The 7,443-nt window shown below is 51.5% G+C and overlaps 1 pseudogene; it reads right to left on the bottom strand.

Moving 5' to 3' along the window:
* Nucleotides 1–1,702: 1,702 nt before the first annotated feature.
* Nucleotides 1,703–6,864, bottom strand: LOC134413720 (cell division cycle protein 20 homolog; annotated as a pseudogene).
* Between the last annotated feature and the right edge of the window lie 579 nt (nt 6,865–7,443).

The following is a 7,443-nucleotide window of genomic DNA, read 5'->3' as shown; positions in this document are numbered from 1 at the left end:
TGCTAAGGAGAAAGAAAGAGTCTGTGAGAAAGCTGAGCTGCTCTTACATGGGACGGAAAAAATGACAGGAACTTTTTGGCATATAAAGCTTTCCTTCCAGGCCAGGGACCAGGGAAGGCCTAATCAGCTGTGGCCCTACAGGGCAAGTCTGTGCTAACTCCCAGCACCAAGTGCAGGGCTGTGGGGCAGGGCTCCTACAACAACAGCACAGCTCTGTGGAAGAGCCCAGCCTTGCATCTGGGTTCCTGCCTGCTTCCCCTTTAGAGACAGCTGTGGCCCAAGGATTTGTGTCTGAGGGAGAGCTCCTTCCTTGGACCTCCTGATTTTTCCCAAGTGGCCAAATGGGGATGCACCAGCAGCACTGCTGGGAAGGTGCTGGCTCAGTGGCTGTTTTTTGAGACTGTGCCCCCCATATCAGCTTTATGTGTGTGTGTGTGGGTGCTCTGGTGGGTGTGGTTACACACTCACTGGCCTTGGCAGAGCACAAGTCGGAACCTTTGAAGGTTCCAGCTGCTGTGAGGCGCAGGAGGCAGAGCTGGTGCTAGGCACAGTGTGGTACTGTGCTGAGGGAAAGGTGAAAATAGTTAATAATCCACCCTCGGCTAATCACTGAGGACCGATGGGAGGCACAGGCTTGGTGGAGCTGCTTTGTACAGGCCAAGGTGCTTATCAGCTGTGCAGTGTCCCCAGCAGCCCCTGGCAATGCTGGTGCAGCTGAAGGACAGGCTTGATGGGTCTGGTGCAGCCCCACAGCCTCAGACACTGCAGCTCCACCGTGCAAAGCATCATGGCTGAGCTGGTTGTTGGTCAGGTGAGGGCTCAAATATATTTCCTGCAACTTGCTCCAGCACAGTTCAGCCTGGAAAAAAGGCATTTTTCCAAGTGTAGGGGAGTCAAGCTCCAATAAATGTCAGCTGAGCCCTGGTGCTTGCTCCCCTGCATGAAGCCTCAGTGAGGCACCAGGGCCTCCTGTCAGCAGGAGGGGAAGGGAGATCAGAGTTGTTGGAAGAATACGTGACTGAAGGCTGAGCACAGGGTTGGTGGTGCTTTGCGTGGCTCTTGCATGACGCCCAGGCTGGCTGTGGCTGTCTAAGCCAACGTTTTGTTTTGCATCAGGCTTTATGCCAGAGCCAGCCCCTTTCCAGCCTTTGGGGTGATTACAGCTGTTGCTCTATATTTCCCTCCCTCCTTTTTTTTTTCAACAGCTATTCTACTCCAGCACCATAGGCAGGCAGTGATGGCTGCCTGTAGCTAACAAGACAAACTGAGATCTGCCTGCAGAGCCATAGGAAGGTGTCCCTGGGCTTGTGAGACTGGCCAGGACAACACAAACTGAGGCCACAGCCATGCTGTGCTTTCAGTTGAGCCTGTGGTGGAGCTGCTGTGCTTGTAGTCAGCATCTAGATGGGGCAGGTGACATATCTATCTTAGCTGGGACAGAAACAGAAGTACAGCCCTTGCACAGCATCCTTCTGCTAGGCTGTGCTAAGCTCAGGGGCCTGTAAACTGGCCCTTAATTCCTAGGTCTCCACTCCTTGCCCAGATCCCCAGCCTCAGGGAGAAGGACTAGGGTTTAGGAGCCATGGCTTTTTCTTCCATCAGACTCCATTAAGAAAAAGTCAAGTTAAGCAGTTCATTAACATTTAAAATACTGCACAGTGTGTAAACCAAATATCCCCCTCCCCACAACAATCCCATGCTCTCAGCGGACGCTCTGGTGAAGAATACTGCTTTTGGCACTGTTTGCCTTCTCCTTCTTCTTCTTCTTTATGGGATACATCTCAAAACAGCGGCAGATCTGCAGTGTTTCATCAGCAGCTGCTGAGGCCACTGCTGTACCATCAGGGCTCATGGTCAGGTTCAAGATTCTATCAGTATGACCTGAGGAGGAGAAGGAATGTGCAATCAGGGCTGAGCTGATCAGCACATGCACATTTACTCCTGTATGTTCCCATGAGCCCTGCCAGCTTGCATAGCTGTCTCCCCAGTGGCTGTGGCAGCATGATTTCAGACCCCAAGCATACACTTGGATCAATGCTATCTCTTCCACAGCCCTGTGGGCATGCTTTACTCCTAGCAGCTTGGCCCCAGATACTGTCCTGTATCAGTGATGCTGCAGGCTCCAACCAAGGAGTGCAGCTGTCTTCAACCTCTGACAGCCCCCACCCAGGCCCTGTCCACCTACCTTGCAGCTCTGCAACGTTGGTCATTGTTGGATACTTCCATATAACCAGCTGATTCTGTGCAAAGCCATGGCCTGAAATGAGTTCCTTGTAGTTTGTTGACCATAGGATAGAAGTCACCTGCAAAGAAGCAGTAACACAGGTGAGACAAGGTGCTTGTGCTGATGCTCACCACTTGGAGGCAAGCATTGTCCCCCTCCTTCCCTGTGCCTCTGGGCCTGAGGAGCCAGCAGCTCTGTGGAGGTGTGCTGCCAGAAGGTGTTTGTCTCCAAGCTGATGTTCATCTCTCACCTGGGAAAGGGTATCAACAGCACTGAGGTGGGCGCCAGAACACACGTTCCAGATGCGGATATGTCTGTCACTAGCGCCACCTCCAGTGGCTGGAACATTCATCTGCCATGGGCACCATGCCACAGCCTGAGAGAGGAGAGTTCATTTTAAAACATACAAGAGGCAACCTGCACCCAGCCAGTGCTGCATGCCTGCCTTGCACACACATATCTGCCCGTGGCAGCTCTGTGCTCACCTTGACAGCACCCTGGTGCTGAGTGAAGGTCTGTACAGGAGAAAAGTCGCCACCCCCACCTTGGGTGCATGGCCAGACGTTCACCAGATTGTCATTGCCACCACTGGCCAGGTAGTGGCCAGCAAGGGCGGCCACGTGATGCTCAGCCACTCGGACATCGTGGTGATGGATGTGCCCAGTCCGTGCACCACTGCAGAGAGAAGAGAAGGCTTGCAGGGTCAGGCTGCACATTTTCACCCAAATCCATTTTTGTTGTTGCAAGATTGCTATACCTGCCACTGGGTTTCAACCAGTGTTACCAGCAACACAGGTCTGTTGGTGTGAGTGAAACACCCACACAAGCTCTTTACAACTTCAGCACAAATTGCAAGACAGGAAAGAGGCCTTCTCCTCACAGCCCCAACAGATAAGGCTGAGTAAGAATCCCAAGCCAGGACAAACTTCTCTCTGCCATCCGTAACCCATGCCAAACATAGATTGATGGATAGGAGTTTGCAACAACTGGAAACTGCCCTTGACCCACTGCTTTATCTGGAGAGGATGTAGCTGTTCCAGCTGAGGGTTCCCACACGGGCACAATGGCTGGTCATGGTTCGGAGATGTTTCTGCTGCTCAGCGTCCCATAGCTGGAGAGGCAAAGCAAAAAGTTCTTCAGAAGAAACCCAATCCTGTTTCTATGCCCTAGGAACCTCACTGCACAGGCTCTGGCATTCAGCTTTCTCAGTAAGGAAACAGAGAAAGTGTGTATCTCATGACTATAGCACAGAAGGTAACGCTGCTTATCAGAAAACCCCCAAACCAAACCCTGCCTTGCACACTGGGCAGTTCCACCCCACACCAGGGAAGACAAGTCAGGTGCATGGCATCCTTCCTCTGCCAGCCAAGGTTTTGTCCCCAGTTCTGTCAATCCCTAGAAAACACCTCTAGTTTTACTCTTGCATTCACCTGAACCTCAGCACTACTTGTGCCAACAGCAAGGTAGTCTCCATCTTTAATCCATGACACAGAGGAAATGTAAACATCTGGATGCTCCATCTGCAGCAGGGGGATTTTCTCCCTACTAGTGTGATTCCACAGATAAACAGTGTCATCCAGAAGCACTGCCAGGAAGTTCTGGGAGCTCCAGTCTATGAGAGTCAGATCTACCCTTTGAAAGAGAAATGCAGGTCACACCATGCTTGGCTAGAGAGACCTGCCCTTCACCCGTGCTGCTGCAGCAGGTGTGGGTGCACATGTGCACACACACACGTACAAGTGAGGGGCAGCCTTCTGAGTGTCACTATGCCCAGCTGCTGGGGCCAGGTACCCTGCTCCAAGGCACCTACACAGTGCCCTAGACCACTGTCCCTGTAAGGCCACACAGGGACACTCCAGAAGGGGTCTGTGCTAGCCTGGGTACACAAAATAATACAGACAGCCCAGTTACACTGTCCTAGGAACAGCAATCCAGTGCAAAATGTTCTGGATGCCCAGCACTCGACCCTGTAGCCTACTTACAGTAGTCGTTGAACATCTCTGGTGCATCCAAGACCCGTTCTGGCTTTAAGGGAATATATCTGCTCTTCTTCCTGCTGAATCCAGGTGCCATTTTCTGACTGTAGAGCACTTTCAGGTTATTCTGATAGTCTGTGTGCAGGGGAAAAGGTTTGTTAACCTGAGTTAGTTTCCTCCCAGGTGAGTGCTGCTCACCCACCTAGGAATCCCTTGGAGTGAAAATGAAGTCATAAGAGAAACACTCACAAGCCTGCAGTGCACTAAAATCACTGGCAGTATGAACTGCTGAACAGGGGTGAGCTACAATTTCCTCATTCATGGAAACAAATTTAACAAACACTTGGGTTTTTGAATCCCATTATATTTAGTTGCAGTTTAAGCTAGAAAGTGCAGAGAGTTTGGTGCTCTTACAGACTTCATGAAGGTTTGGAACCTGCAGTACAGGTGACTGTCACTGACATCTTTTCATAAAAATCCTTTCTTTAGGATTTTTCTCCCTTCTGAGAAGCTGTGGCCTCAGCAACAAAATGTAAACAATGGTTATCTGCTGCTGTGGAATGCAACAGGTGGATGCGTGATTGGTCTCGGGTGAATGTTTGGATTTACTGACCACTCACAGCAGAGCTGGGTCTCACCCTCTGCTGAAACACAGCCCTTTGTTTATTCATTCTTTTTCTATTCTTAGCTTAGCTAGCTTCTGAGAACTTTCCTTCTATTTCTTTTAGTATAGTAACAATGTAATATATATCATAAAATAATAAATCAAGCCTTCTGAACATGAGGTCAAGATTCTCGTCTCTCTCTTCACCCTGAAGACCCTTGCAAGCCCTGTAAAAGGTGACCAACTGGCAGTCATAGCACCTCTCCTAAATAAATTCACTGTAACTGTTACGCCCTCCCTCGACCTCAGGAACCTTAAGAAAGGAGACTCCAGCCTGTACAGCTCTCAGAAACCAGTTGATTTCTCCTGTGACCACACACAGAGCCTCTGTGTTGCTGTTCCCCTGACCTGATCTCTGCTGCTGATTCAGCTCACACAGACTCCTGTATCATACCTTCTGGAGCATTCTCTAATTTTCCACTGAGGTGAAGGATCTTTGCCTCTTCTACATCAAAACCATTCAGATGCACTGCCCAGGCTTTCTGTTGCTCCTACAGAGACAAATCACCCTCAGTGCAATGCATTTAAAACAATTCCCACACTGCAATTTAAACAGACACCTAAGTCCCTTTCTCTTAGAATCTGAAGATGTTTGACTGTGCTGCAAGGGTCAGTCACACAGAGGCAGGTCAAAGCAATTTTTCCTCAGACTTTCATATATTGTCCTGCTCACATTTTCACACAATGGCAAATTCAGTGTTATTACCAGTGGGAAAAGCCACAGCCACAAAGTGACCAAATGCTTCATAAACAGATTTCAGAACATAGTGTAAAACATTCCAGAAGTGTTCCCGGTGGAGACATTGTCCTAGAATAGCTACCACCAGTAGTTTCACTTTGCATAGGCTTCCAGCTTTGTGTTTTTGTTGCCTGCTACATTTTAACACCTCATTAGTCAAAAGCTAAATTTTGCTTCCAGAAGCAGCATAGGCTTAGAGTGCATGGCAGTCTCTACAGCTTCAATCGCATCCTGGGCTCCTGAAGCCCAGAGCTGGAAGTAGTGATGGCTGGGACTTGTCAGTCCCGTGTGCCCACTTGATAGAACCTATTGTTCACTGCTCTGTAAAGGGGCAGGAAGGAGTAGCGGTTGTTTAAGTAATTGTAACCTAGCAACATGCTCACCTTCTTGGTAGGGGAATCCTCAGCAGGGTCATTCTTTTTGCTTAGGAGGAAATTTGCCATCTCCATCTGCATAGTGCTGCGGTTGGGAATGTAGCAATCCCCCCCAGCCTTTTTGGGGGTGCTTTGAATTTTGGATCAAGATTTATGTGCATTCACATATGAAAATATTGTCTTACAGCTATTTAACAGCCTGTATTAGAGCTTTCACGGGAGTAAACCCAAAACTCTTCCACATCACACCCACCAGACAAGTAGGACTCTGAGGTCTCATGCCACCCAGTCACAACTAACTTATATTTTCCTCCCTGCCACCAAGTTGGTTAGGGACTGTGTGCACTTGGGTCTAGTGCAACAATTCCAGAGTCCAGAGATAAGGGGAAGATACAGAAATGATCACAGGATGTAAAGCTGTCAGCTGACAGTCCCGCCCACACTCATCCTAGCATACAGCTGTGCCAGCAAGGCTCAGCTGGGCGAACAGCAGCTCGCCAGCCCCAGTGCTCAGAGCTCTGCCCCTCATGCTGGCAAGGAGGTGGGTGGCTGTCAGGAGCACAACCCACCTCCTCCTGCCTGAGCAGCAGCCAGTAGGACAGCGTGGCAGGGAGCCCAGAGCCCTGTGGCTACGGACAAGCAGCCTGGGCAAGGCTCCCGCACTCAACCTCTGCCGCTGGTGGCCGGCGCTCACCGGCTGTCGTGGACGGTGTCTTGCTGGAGCTGTGGGAGCAATTGGCCAGCTTCATGGGCGACATGCCGACGGGGCTGGGCCCGGGGCCGCTCTCCTTGGCCTTGCGCTGCCATCGCGCAGGCAGCGCGTTCGGGATCAGCGTGTCCAGCTTCAGCAGCCCGTGCAGGTCCGCCTCCAACAGGAACTGCGCCATGGTCCTGCAGGCAGGCGGGGTTAGCCGTGCCCACCGGCCGGGCTGAGCCTACTCCGACAGCCCCGCCGGCCTCCCCACCACCGGACCATGCAAGCGCTTCGGCTGCTCCTCCCCGCCAACGCACACTCCCACTCCCCCCAGCCTCTCCTAGGGACACTCCGTCAGCCGATACGCCCTCCCTCTGCTCCTCGTGGGTCCTTGATCAGCCGGCACCTCTTCCAGCCGCTCTTTGGGGCTCTCTCGGATAAGCGACATTCTCCCTTTCCCTGCCTTTCAAGGGCAATCTCGTCCCTGCTCTTTCTCTTCCCCACTGTGCTTTGCCTCTGCCCTGTGCCCCAGGGGCTGCTCTTGTCCAGGCAGCCTCAGTGGGAGCCAGCACTGGCTGCAGCCCCAGCGGGCCCCCCAGGACAAGGCCCAGCAATTAGGAGGCCAGTGAAAGCTCTGGGCAGCAGCAGAACCCTCAGCAGAGTTCTTTGGACAATCATGGACTGGCCACACCTACACTGCAGCCTCACTGGGAATGTTTCCTATGTACAGTAGACTTTCAAAAGAAGCTGTTTGAGGGAAAGGTGAACTAAA

Source organism: Melospiza melodia, unplaced genomic scaffold, assembly GCF_035770615.1.
Source record: "Melospiza melodia melodia isolate bMelMel2 unplaced genomic scaffold, bMelMel2.pri scaffold_48, whole genome shotgun sequence".
Taxonomy (NCBI): Eukaryota; Metazoa; Chordata; class Aves; order Passeriformes; family Passerellidae; genus Melospiza; species Melospiza melodia.
Note: the sequence above shows the minus strand (reverse complement) of the source record. Positions and strands in the feature narration are given on the sequence as shown.